Source organism: Aedes aegypti, chromosome 1 (genome assembly GCF_002204515.2).
Source record: "Aedes aegypti strain LVP_AGWG chromosome 1, AaegL5.0 Primary Assembly, whole genome shotgun sequence".
Taxonomy (NCBI): domain Eukaryota; kingdom Metazoa; phylum Arthropoda; class Insecta; order Diptera; family Culicidae; genus Aedes; species Aedes aegypti.
The window spans coordinates 128,126,630-128,140,927 of NC_035107.1; the positions used below are offsets into that span (position 1 = coordinate 128,126,630).

Genomic DNA, 14,298 nt, shown 5'->3' on the forward strand with positions numbered 1-14,298 from the left:
TATAAAAAATATCAGGATAAATAACGAAATTCGAAATAATGCATTTTCTAGTATGTTCGTCACAAAATATGTTTACCTTGAGCGGAAATAGGAGCACTCAGATGCAGTAACAAATGCAATTATATATTTTTTTTTAAGTTTTTCAAATTCCTTTTATTTTGCCGCTGATTACCTATACTTGGAGCCACATTGTGACATAAAAATATTATTGATCGACACAATAGTTATTTCTTATTAAAAATTTGAACACATTACTTCCCTTTAATGAGCGGAATCTGGTACACTGATGATAACTCCGATAATAGCCGAAATTGTGTCACCGTGATACAAAATCAGGAATATTTCACGGGATTTACCAATATTTCCTCGAGTGTTGAACTTGTGGTTCACTTTTTTGTGAACTCTAAAATGCCTAATTGGCACAGTTGAATTTTGAAATAAAAAAGCTTGCCAAATCAAATAAAACATCTTTTGAGAATGGAATTAAGAGATTAAATTGTAATAAAAAATAAAGAAAGATCGACCAACATACAGTCAGTGACAAAACTTAGTGAACAAAATGCCTAATTTTGGGGCTCTATATTTCAGCTTCTAGTAGTCCGAATCGGCTGAATTTTGGATGACGAGCCACAAATAACCAGGAATTTTGTCTTCAGTCGATTTATTACACACCTGTCATTTTTGAATCAGTTTTGAAAAGTTGTTCGAAAACAAATCAAGCGATAATCGAGTATATCAGCATTCAATAATCGAACGATTCTTTCATTTAACGAAAAAAAAGATAAAAAAGAACGATTAGTTTTTTCGGCGAAATCATTTACAGGATACACCAACCACCCACAATATATCGTTTGTGAGTTAAATAAAAATAACTCGATTACATTAACTTCGAAGAACTCTGAAACTTATTGTAACAAATTCTTCAAAATTCAGGTTATTTGTACTGCCCATAACTGCATAACAGTCACATTTGACATTTTTGACAAATTGGAGTTAGTACCATGGAGAGTCATCAAATAATATATACTTTCTTTCAACTAACTAAAATCTGTGAGATTGATCTAGAAAATTCGTAAAAAATACCAAGTTGTTTTGTTACATTGCCATTTGTAACCGCATAACAGTCACATTGAGATTATACATGAGCATCATAATGTAGTAGCAACGAAATTTCTATCAGAACTATTGTCTGACTAGGTATTCACCCAATATGCGATATGAGTTGTAGAAAATTTCAGCCTCAAATAAGCTCTTTTGAATTTTTAATGATTTTTTGAAATTATAGTTTCCTTCCATACTGCAGTAAAATGCAAACTTGGTATCCCATTTACTCAATGCCTACTTTTGTCGAATGTTACAGATATGCAGTTATAGGCAGTGTAGTTCATCATCAAATAGTCAGTCAATTAGGACTACCAAAAGCAGATACAAAGCTCAAAACGTGGGCATTTCGTATGGAAAATCAGCATTTGGTTACTTAACTTTTGTCACTGACTGTAAATCTCACTTCACAATTTAAGTAGGAATTACAGGCCTGATTAAAGTGTGTAAAAATAACATTTCAAACGGATATGAATAACAGGTGCTCCATACAACAATTTAATTTCATAAAGTGCTCCGCGAGCCAAAATGGGCTGAAACCCCCTGCTATAAGGAATTGTTATATCACCTGGTTATTTGGTGGAAGTATGTGTAGATCGACGATTCCCTGGATTTTCCTCCAGTGAATCCAGTACCGTAAAACGAGGTAACTTTGATAGTTTTTTCGAAGAAAATTTGAATAGTTATGCATGCTGTTTCAAAGAATTATAACTTATATTTTTAAAACAAGTACTGGTATCCTAACTATCGACTGCAGTTTATAGATTGCCAAAAGATTTATACTGAATAGACATATAATTTTTCATATAATTGAAAGCCGGTTTTCTGTTTTGGGGAAACTTTGATAATGGAGTATCAATCAAACAAAATTGAATGAATTACGGAACATTTATAGAGCGTTGCACACCTCTAGGCATTTAACGATATATGGAAAATTCTGGCTTAGATTACAAAAATGGTCCCAGTTTGTGAAAATGGTTTCCGTTAAAAGATTTGAGACCGAAATCATGCAATACTAGAATTAGACTGACAAGAATAAGTGACGAACTCATTATGACTTCATGAAATAGTGATCGTAGAACAGGTTGTTTGCTAAAATCTTCTAATTTTTTATATTTGCATATCTTTAAATGTACTTGATTCGAACGAAAAAAGCTTAGACATGAAGTGTCATACTAATACTCATTACTTTTGCATTCGTTTTGCTTAACTGATTAACAGAAACTTTGTTATTTCGTTTAGTATCTTGTGGGTCTCCCACTATCAAAGTTACCCCGTTTTACGGTACTCATAAATGGTAAGAGTCTTCTGGCTCTTATACTGATAAAGTGCCGTGTTTAATTTGGCTTATTGAAGAGTTTCCTATTTTATTAAAAATTAGAACAGGCCCTAAGTTCTACAAAAAATGGCGACATTGACCGAAGGCCATGTAACTTTTTTGACTCTGAAATCAAAGTGAGATATCCAGGAAAGCTAGATAAATAGAATGATTCCGATGTACTTTATCTGATCAATTACATTAATATCGGTGCCAAAAAGACGTAAAGGTCAAATACCGTTCCATAGTAGTTTCGTCTTTTTTGTAAAAAGAACAATATATGTTTTTTTTTCGGGTAAACCGAAAAGCCATATTGCTGATACCATTCCTCGAATTTCTGAAGAGCACTTTGCATCAGGTCGAACAGGGTGCTTATTCAAATACTAACTATCAAAGCTTGATAATCGTTGGCAAATCCATAATATGGAAAACCGCTATAATTGAGTTGCCTTAATAGCGTATCAGCGTATCAGAGATTCCATAAAAAGGACATCCGCAAACACTCAATTTTCGAACCACAGATTGACACATTGTCGAGAAGTGATGTCGGTTTTTGATAATTCCAATCGGTAATCATTGTAGTTAGCCCATGGTTTCGTGCAGCTTCCAATATGGCATAGAAAAACACGTTATCAAAGGCCCCCTCAATATCCAAGAAAACAGCCAAATAGGATAGCTTCTAATATAAAAATATCAACACATTGAATGTGACACATTCCCGGCATCGATGGACCCCTCACTGTTTCAAGTATTTGGTCTTAATAATCGCACGAATGTTCAAATCATCTCTTCCTTTATTGTTCTACTACATGTAGTGCTTAATCAAGAAGACCAATAAACATATTGGACAAAAGAAAGTAGGCATCTGTGCATCTGTGCGAGCCTTTTCCACACGATTTCCTTTTCACTTCGAGATTTGTCCTCGTCAACCTCGAGTCGTTTTCCTCAGTCCGGGTCCGGGAAAAAGTTTCGATTTTCCTTTTATTGGTCGATTCTGTTCCCAGTGATCATCGTACTTCGTACTCGGAAACGCAAATCCGCCCTTCGATAAACAAACTTCAAGTACAGCTGAGCGGAAAAGCGGAACAAGTGAAGGTGGAAGAAACAAACGTGCGCGCGTGTCGCTGTCGCCTCAAGTTTTCCAGAACAAAGGCCACGAGTTCGCCATTCGAGGAGGCGGACGGGAAGGAAAATAAATTTTCCTACCCATCGAGTCAGCTCAGTCACTCAGCGGTTCATCAGTCTCAGTAAGTTAGTTGCACGAGAAACGGGTCTCTTTTTTGGCTGGTCTCGCAGCAAGTTTCAACCTAGGCGACTTACGACGAAGACGTGCGTGAAAATTTCACTTATGAAACAACAGTAAACACAAACGTGGGGACAGTTTTTTTTTTCAACGACAAACCACCAAGATTGCAGAGAAGCTCCCGTGGTCCGAGGTGACCGAAGACTCCCCAGGGTGTATATTTTGTGTGACTGAGAAGAAGAGAGGAGAAAAAGAGGAAGAAAAGTGCTGTGACAGAATTGTGGCCGGATAGATTGATTTCGTGAAAATGAGCTAACTAAAAGAAGCAGCGACAGATACACGCTTGCGCGAGCGGATATGATGTGAATCTCGTGTAGTTTTTTTTCGGTGGGAAACAACAGTGGTCTTGAAGAAAGTTTTACTGTGAATAACAACAAACGACGAAGTCTAATTTGTGTTTTGATAGAGTTCGACTGTACATTATTGATTATTAAAGTTGACGAAAAAAGGGTTCTAAGTTGATAATTGAGTTTCATTATTTAATGCCAAATCTTAATTCCAACTGAATAGGCCAACAAAGGAAAAGGGCAACAGTATCAATACAAGCCAAAGCTTTTAAAGTCTACCTTATTAGTGTTTCAACTATTTTTCAGAAACTTTTTTCCTAACGGGAAAAGAAGAATACATCTATTGGTTAACTTTCCAATTGTCACGCATTAAACCTCGGACAGGAGCACCGCACTGATGTTGTGTACGAGAAGCGAGTTTATTCAAATGTATGGTACAAAATATAACTACACGATTATTTGTTTGCTTCAACATCAATCAACTTCATAAAACTTCGCTTACAATACATCGTCAGTTCACTCGGTGCATGGCCGCCTCTTCCTCATCCTCGACCTCAACCCACGTTTTCCAGGTCCTGGTGCACCTGGTCAATCCACCTAGCTCGCTGCGCCCCTCGCCTTCTTGTTCCGACCGGATTCGTGGCGAACACCATCTTTACAGGGCTGTTGTCCGGCATTCTTGCAACATGTCCTGCTCAGCGTATCTTTCTAGCTTTGGCCACTTTCCGAAAACTGGGTTCGTCGTAGAGCTGGGAGAGCTCGTGGTTCATTCTTCGCAGCCACACACCTTTTTCCTGCACGCCGCTGGAGATCACCACTAAGCACCTGGCGATCGAAAACCTCAAGAGCTTGCAGGTCCTTCTCGAGCATAGTCTACGTTTCATGTCCGTAGAGGACTACCGGTCTAATGAGCGGATTGAACATCCTGCATTTGGAGCGGGGTGATTTTTTCTTGACCGCAGCTTCTTCTGAGGACTTAATAGTTGGCACAAATTCTAAAGATGATGCGCCTTTGTATTTCACGACTAACGTTATTGTCGTCCGTCAGCAAGGATCCGAGGTAGAACTCGTCAACCACCTCAAAAGAATCCCCGTCTATCGTGATACTGCTTACTAGGCGGGTTCTGTCGTGCTCAGTTCCGCCTTCCAGCATGTACTTTGTTTTCGACGCCAGTCCGACTCTTGTTGCTTCGCGTTTCAGGCGGGTGATTCTTCCATTAAAATCCATGTCGTCCGCGAAGCAGACAAATTGTCCGGATCAAGCGCAAATATCGAACAGGCACGAAAGTCCATCACCCTGTCGTAGTCCCCGGCGGGATTCGTACGAACTGAAGTGTTCGCCCGAGATATTCACGCATTTTTGCACACCGTCCATCGTTGCTCTAATCAATCTTTTGAGCTTCTCGGAAAAACTTTCACTGTCGTTGTCAGGGATTGAATCCTGAGAAAATTGAGAGAATCTCTCGCGTATCGCTTTCCGTAACTATAATAATATGCTGCACATTATGAGAGACTGTTTATCGTATTCTGCTACAACTTTGATCAGATTGGGGGGATAGTAGTGCATGATAAAAACCCTCTAAACATGCTCCAAACCTGGGGGACACTATTGCTATTGGAAGTTCGTGGATTGTTTATCGTCCCAGTAAAGAAAAACACCTACCCCCAACGGTAAACAAGCGAGAAAAGTGGATTTTATCATCGCTCTCTCTCTTTGGGGCTCTCGTTCACTACTTCCATTTATCAGACTTGTTACAACTTCCGATACATTGACGATCGTGGACCGCAACAGATGGTATGTTTTCCCTTGCTTGCTTTGATCGTGCTTCATACTCAAATGACAGCGAATTCTGCAATGCCTAGTCTTTGTGTGTCTGTGTCCTCTGCGCCAGTCGAGTGTTCATCGTAGTGCTGCTTCTACCTTTCGATCACTTCGCGTCCGTTCATCGAGATGCTTCCATTCTTATCCCTGCACAATTCAGCTCACGTTATGAAGCCTTTGCGGGATGCGTTAAACTTCTACTAGAACTTTCGTGTTTCTTAAGAACGGTACAGCAACTCATTTTTTGGCATTCCACCTCTTCCAAGCGGCTCTTTTTGTCCCGGAACAGGTGGGTTTGCTGTTTCCGCTTTAGTCTGTATCGTTCTAGAGTTTTCAAATTTCCCGGGATTTGATTTCCCAGGAAACGGGAAATAAATGACCATTTCCCGGAAAATCTCGGGATCCGGGGAAATTCTAAAAAATGTGAAAATAAAGCCAATTCGATGGATTTTTCTTAATCAAATTATTTGTATTTCGTGTAGGATCAGTGTTCTATTAGTAGACAGTCCCCTATAGTCGCACAAGTGGCTTATTATGGCCGTTTTGCTATAAATTGTTGCAAAATATTTTTTGACATGCAGCTCAGGAACTATTTATTTAAGTACCATCGATACACAAATCGATCTTGTTAAAAAAAATGATCGAAATATAGTTTTGCTTATAGTTTAAGCTCCCTTGCTTCTATAGCAAACTTATTGTTCCTATAGTAGCACTACACACTCAATCACGATTTGCTTGTTCGGTAATTTTTAATACTGGGTACGAATTGTAAATCATAAAAAATACCGAACTTTCAGCTTTTTTATTGAAAACTTCTGACGTTCAGTAATATTTTTTACTTTTTACTGAACTACGGTAACTGTCAGACGCAATTTTGCAACATTACCGAACAGGCCGAAAAGTCAGTAAAAACAATTACCGACTATTGAATAGTTGTTTTTTTTTTACTGACTTGTCGTCAAAACCAAATCAAAACAAACTGATGCGCATGCGGAAAAGTGTCAAATGAGAATCTCCTGCTGTAAAATCGTCCGGCGCCGGGAGATACGGCTTTGGCAACCACACTTTTCCTGCACCTATTTTGCGCTTTCTTGTGGTAAGTAGTCGAAATTTAGTGAGAAACTCAACCATTTTAAGCAACCAAAAAGGCTCAGTACGATTTAACTGCTTACGTTGGTAAATTCGGTTGGTTTCCATACAAGCGGTAAATTCATCTGCATCATTGAGTTTGCCTCTTGTATGTAAACCAACCAAATAATGATTTTGTCACACATTTTTCGATTACTTCCATTGAGATACGAGCGTACCGTAGATGTTTATTCACACGACAAATGCCTAATAAGGGACATGTCCATGTCGCTTGGGTTTTTATTTGTATTGTTTTTGGAGAAAAAAAAAAACAGACTCCGGAGGAACAAAGTATGAAGTATGGGAAACTGGAAAGCCAGTAAAACGCTCTACAATTTTACTGACTAAGTCAGTATTTTCCATCAATCAAAACATGTTTTGGTTTACTGTTTTTTTTTCGGTAATCGTAAAAATTATCGAAAAAACCGTAGTTCCAAAACCCAGTTAAATTTTACTGGGGTCGGTAATCTGAATTGGCTGTGTACTAAGAGAAAATATTTGTCATAAACCAAAATAATTAATTAAACTATTTTTTTTTATATCAATTGAAAGTTTATGTAGAACCTACGAAAAAGACCTAACGACCTATATTCCAGGAAATTCATGAAACAAACAGCTTTTGAATGTAACCCAAATAACAAAATCAAAGCCATACATAGCCCTTAACTTGTCTGCATATGGACACATTGAAAAGTTCATACATCACGCTTGAAAATATGTAGGCTATACTCCAGAGTTTTCTGGAGTTAAGGACAGCTATGACCATGAACCTATTTCACTATTTTATAGGTTGAACATGTCTGGAATAAATTGCATAGCAATTATGCTCAGAACAAATCACATTATTTTCATGCATACACATATTTTTTTTGCGTGTTATTGGGAACTAACAATAATGTATCTCTAGCTAATTTGGGGTTGCTGTATTTGATGTCGTCCATAATGTGGTTTAAATTATACGACTAATTTTTTTAGATCGATTTTTTTAACATGCTTGGAGTCTCCATAGAAATACTTTTCTAAAGTGTTATGCAAGATTGTGGATATCTACAAATAATGCTTTCGAAACAGCATATATTTTTTGGGGTGTTGTAATGTTGCTCGATGAAGCAATTACATGCTTGAGATGGGTAGCGTTATAATGGATTACCTGCTTTGCTCTTGTCCACAGTTGATCAGCAGTTCTCGTTTTCTCGTTTTATTTTGTATGGGGAAAAACATATATGGTAGGCGTGATAGTCATTGTCATTATGTACAACCGGCGCCAAATATTTTTTCGAAAAAAGTCCCCAATCTTGAGAAATAATTTGTTAGATGCATTTCGTCATACAAATATTTTTCGCGTTACCTTTTAGCGATGTTTCGTGCATGTGCGTTACTATGTGGCGAGTAGCGAATCAGGGCATGGATGTAACCCATTGACATCTAACAACCGAACATCAAAACAAAATCTTGTTCAGAATATTCTACAATGTAATGAAATTGAGATAATGAAAAAGCTGAAAACAGTAACAGATTCAGCAATCCCAAATCTAGTGAAATCAAATGATTTGATCCTTGACACACGCAATCATGTTATTTTTGTTACGATGGGTAACACTGCGGAACACGATTTTGTCTCATGCACCAAAATACCGCTATTTACTTTATTAAGGGTTGCTGAATCCATTGTCATTTACAGAAATATCATAGCACGTCTAGTTTTTGAGATATTGTCTGTTGAAAATGCTAAATTTGACTATTTCAGCCAACTTGCATGTAAGTATTCCAGCTTGCATGGCAAAAAATGTTGAAAAAATCGATTTAACCTCAATTTGATCATGCCATTTCAATCAAATTATATCTGAAATGAAAGTTAAAGTCCTGTTTTGCATGCTTGATAGATTAGGTTATAATATTTTTCGATAAATTATTGTTTAAATTTGATGTGAACATCAATGAAACCTGTGTCTTGTACAACTTTAGCGACCTGTAGCTAAACATTATGACGTGCTGGAACATTTCTGTGAACGGCATCAGATTCAACAACCCCAAATCTACTAGAAACACATAATTTGATTCTTGAGACACGCAAAAATGTCATTTTTGTTACGCTGTGTAGTTGATAGGGGAATTCGGGGTAAAACCGACACCCTAAGCTTATTGATAAGATTTGTGTACTTACGCTTGTTAAACCAACCTAAAATTGTTGTAGAATCACATATTGATTATAAATCTATCAATCCTTGCCAGCGATAATATATTAAGGTTTACAGTGATTTAAATCAAATTGATATTTCATCATTTTAGGTGAGACAATTGAGAGTGAGGGTAAGATCGACACCCTGTTGGGGTAAAACCGACACTTGCACTTTGAGTAGAATTTATACGTTGTGAACATAACTATAACATGGCATATTAAAAAGAACGCTGAAACATGACTTTAGACTTTTTTGACCACTTTCTCTAAAGGATTATACACATATTACGTAAATTATTGAGAAGAGGCCAAAGATCCACAAAATATATGTGAAAATTTCAAATGACCCATGCTAAGATTATAAAGTTGGGGTGAATACACATGGATATGATTAATTTGTCTTTGTAACATTCCATTTACAAAGTTGAAGTTGTGGCGAATGATTGGTATAAAAAAAAAATGTTTTGTTTTAACAAGATGCAAAAAAAATAATTAATTACAATAGTTATTAAAAACTGTCGAACCTCATGGTTTGTAAACAAACAATAAGATTAATTTATGTGAAAACATTTCAAATACTATTAATTCTTCAATTTCAAATGAGAAAAATTTTGTTCAAGCTTTTGTTCAAATAAGTTTAAACTTGAAACATAGAAATATTTTTTTTTAAATACCTAATGATAGCTTGTGGCAAGTCATACAGTGTCATATTTTACATGTTAAGAAGTTCGCCATCCACGAACTTCACTGGAATTCGAAAATAAAGACTCACATAAACTACAGAGGAAGTCTTCCGACAAGAAAGATTCCCTGAAGTAAGATTATGAAGCAAAGAAAGGTGTCGATTTTATACCAAATGAAAGTGTCGATCTTACCCCGAGTGGACATTTATTTTTCAATCGCGTTTTCAGCTGTCGAAAAACCAAAAATCAAATTCTCCTTCATGTTGTGTGAACGTAATAATAGTAAATGATGATGTAGACGCAGAACTAATATTGACATTTTAAAAATTTCGCATGAGAAATCGTTAAAGAATAACAGTGAAATATTGCAACTTCTATGGTATCCAATATGATTTTGTTGTTTATTTTGGCAGTTTATTGGTAGCGTCAGTTGTAATATCATCCGAAACACAACATTTCACAAGTGAAGATAGAGCGTGGTGGAAACTGCATGAAAAAATGCTCAAAACATGTAAAAACAAAAGGTATCGATCTTACCCACAGTGTCGGTTTTACCCTGATTTCCCCTAGATAAAAAAATAAATAAAAAAAGATCTACCTTTGAACCACAGTGCAATAATGCACAAAATGTGTAACAAACCTAGAAAGGATGGAAAGAGCGAGAGAGAACCGAACAAGCCATCATCGGTTGATGTGAGAGTCGTTATTCTGTTGAACAAATCTGTTGGAAGCAATGGGGCAAGATAGTTTATTAATATAATATTTAATAACGAATTAAACCGATGGCGCTGCAATACACCACGCTGTGTGGGTGATCGAGGAGCCAAACCAAGCCATGATGGGATAAGTTACGTTGCAAGTATGCCCTGAAGGTTGGAATCGTTTTTCAATTTTCCGTTGCTTCATCGTGTGAATGAATCTTGTGAAGGGAACCACAATGGCAACACCTGCTGACCATTGGTTCATTGACCTTGCGCAGAAAAGGATGTTGACTACGAATGGGTTTCACATGAGTTCATTGTTTTTGGTGCTTAACGGCAGTAAAGAAACACTAAAATGTACAGAAGACTGATGCAAATTTTTAAATTTTTGCTCCCCTATGCTTAAACGATACATTTATGATAAAAAGGTTCCTACCAAAATTTGAAGTGATTCGGAAGAAATATGGTTGTGCACACGCTATTTGAAGTTTATATGGAAATTACTATGAACAAGGCAAACCTTTTGTGTTCAGTCCTGTAACTGCTCGTCATATTAATCTATGCAAAAGTGAACACAGTCATCTCATGTGAAAACTTCCCAGCTACAACTTTGCCGAAGACCACATTTTACTGGGACGTAAGGATAGTTTGTTATTACACAGCGTAACAAAAATGACATTTTTGCGTGTCTCAAGGATCAAATTATGTGTCTCTAGTAAATTTGAGGTTGCTGAATCTGGTGCCATTCTCAGAAATGTTCCAGCACGTCAAAATTTTTAGCTACAGGTCGCCAAAGTTGTATAAAACACTACTTTCATTAATGTTTACCTAAAATTTAAAGTACAATTTATCAAATTTTTTTGTAATCTAATCCACCAAACATGCAAAATAGAACTTGAACTTTCATTTCAGACATAATTTGATTGAAATTGCGCGACTAAATTCCGATTAAACCGATTTTTTTTAACATGCTTGCAGTCTCCATACAAAATTCTTCGTTTCTTCTATATGGCAAAATACAACAATTCTCTAAACCATCAAAAAATAACTTTTCCGCATCGAAAGTATTACAAACTTTGATGATAAGTATTGTTATACACATAAAGTTTGAATTCTGTGGCAAATTGATCCAATTTATTACCTTACAAGCTGGCAAACTTGCATGCAAGTTGACTGAAATAGTCATTTTTCGCATTTTAAACAGCCAATATCTCAAAAACTAGACGTGCTATGATATTTCTGAAAACGGCAATGAATTCAGCAACCCTTAAATAAGTGAATAGCGGTATTTTGGTGCTGGAGACAAAAACGTGTTCCGCAGTGTTATTGATTCCAAAGTCTGAACCATGTATAGATGATCAATCAATTACTTTCAGAGCAACACTGCTTTTTTGCTGTAGAACATAGTAGCCTGGATTACTTTGATCTATTCTTCTCGCCAGGAGCCCCACTGTTGCCTGCTGAACAGTTGGTGAAGCTTGCTTCATTCAAACCAACTTTAACAATTTATCCTGACGTCCAATCGAAAAGTGGTCCTCGACAAAATTGTAGCTGGGAGGATTTCACATTAGAAGAGTTTGTTTACTTTTACATAAAATATTATGACGAAGAGATAGAGGGCTGAACACATAAGATTGGTGTTTTCCATAGTAATCTCCATATAAACTTCAAATGGCGTGTGCACAGTCAAATTTCTTCCGAATCACTTCAAACTTTAGGAGGATGCTATTTATCATAATTTAAATCGTTTAAGCATAGGGGAGCCAAAATTTCAAAATTTGCATCACTCTAATGTACAGTAATATCTGTCAACAGAATAGCTGTTATATTCATTTTATTTTTCAAGTTAGTGAGAATTGAAAATTTAATTATTGGCAAATGTAATTTCGATGGAAGGCTGTTGTTTTCGGTAAAGTTGTAAGTTATATCAACGGCTATATCCTGCATGCCTAACATGTTAAACATGTGAGCATCAAATATTTTCAATTCATATCTCGATGCCTTCGCTGGTTAGAGTCCGCGGCTACAAAGCAAACCCATGCTGAAGTTGACTGAGTTCGATTCCCGATCGGTCCAGGATCTTTTCGTAATGGAAATTTCCTTGAATTCCCTAGCCATAGAATATCATCGTACCTGCGACAAGATATACGAATAAGAAAATGGCAACTATGACAAAGAAAGCTCTTAGTTAAAAACTGTGGGAGTGCTCATTGAACACAAGTTGAAAAGCAGGCTCATTCCCAGTGAGTACTTAATGCCAAGAAGAAGAAGAAAAACTGAAACAAAGACACTTCTGGTATTCGTTTAGATCATATTACCAGCCGCTAGTTTGTTACGCATGATTGATTTTTGACGCAAACCATCTCAATTGATCGCCCTGGAAGTTTTCCCACATGGATCAATACAGCATTTTCCAATTTACGTCAACCAGCTGACGATCGATGGTGTGTCCCTTTCTCGTTCCTTCTCCCGCAATCCCAACCAAATCGGCAATCACCCAATTGGTGCCCTCTCACTCTCACGCTGTTTGTGTGCTCATTCTGTCAGCACGAAACCGTGTAATGAATGTATGTTTTGGCCTGTAGTGCAAATTTTCCGCCGAACTTTCCGTCGTCGTCGTCGGCCCAGTCACAGTCGCGCTTGAAAAACTGAGTTGCGTCGTATGTTCTGTGCGCTTGAATCGTATTTGTTAAAGGCAGTCTGCTTAATACGCCAATAATAAAGTAAAAATGCTTCATATGAAACTCTCCATAACATTGGCAGTTATTCACCATAACAATTCGTGACATGTTCGATAAAAAGATGAGATTGATCAATAAATATCTTCAGTGACACCGGTAAAACCACATATTATCAGCTTAAAAATGAAAAAATGTGCCAATATGTAATTTCAAAATACACCTTATATATAAAAGTATGATTCATAGAGAACACAAACGCTTTGTTAAACAAATCTCCATGAAATATAATAATATTATTCATACGAAATTCAAATTGCATCTTAATTGTCATGGAATGAAAAATGCATTCCACATTACAACAAGGTTGGAAGAAGGCAAAATCACTGGTGGAAGAATTTCACAAACAATTCCTATAATAACTGAACAAGATAGACTAGAAAGCAACGTGTATCAGATATAGGAGGAAAAATTCCTGTTTCAAAATTGGAACAATCTTACCTTATCCATTTGTCAGGAAAATATGCCAACTGAAAACATTTGTTAAATACATCAATCAAGAATAATAAGCTACTCTTTAGAAGTGTCTTGATGAGGATTTTGGAAACTCCATCATCACCAGTGGCTTTAATTTTTTTTATTTTATAGTTCCCGCTTCTTCCAAATCAGTCACCCATGAATTCTCGAAAACGTACTCTTGATTGAGAATGCCTTCAAAGTCCTGAATTACTTGATTTTCTATTGGACTAGTGAGTCCTAAATTTTATTTATGCGTGCTTTCAAACTACACTGCAAGTTTTTGAGCTTTTTCGCTATAAGTTAGTAATAATTTGTTTTCCTCATTTAAGGCTGGAATTGGATTCTTTTATTTTTTTATTGGTCTTTAATTTTTTTTTGGACATTTGTAAAAGGGATAAGAGCTAAGGTTCAATTTAGAAATTTTATTTTCAAAATGTTTGTTTCTTAATTGAAAAAAAAAAATAAAACGTACAAATCATCTTCATAGCAGGACCGTGAGTGCGTTGAAATTACCTTCTCCTAACGTTTTCAGGACGGATCAAGAGTTAAGATCATCGTCTACAATCGCGGATTGGAATT

The 14,298-nt window shown here is 36.6% G+C and overlaps 1 protein-coding gene across 9 annotated transcripts in view; it reads left to right on the forward strand.

The window, feature by feature from the left end:
- Window positions 1-3,520: 3,520 nt before the first annotated feature.
- LOC5568680 (tropomodulin) overlaps window positions 3,521-14,298 on the forward strand; it is a 198,473-nt gene continuing 187,695 nt past the window's right edge. For 6 of the 9 annotated variants that reach the window (XM_021847453.1, XM_021847416.1, XM_021847449.1 and 3 more), the window contains exon 1: window positions 3,661-3,748. The gene's annotated coding sequence lies outside the window, so the exon portion shown is untranslated. Of the gene's footprint in view, window positions 3,749-14,298 lie in introns of all 9 variants that reach the window. The other 3 variants (XM_021847450.1, XM_021847472.1, XM_021847430.1) reach the window with 2 other exon arrangements.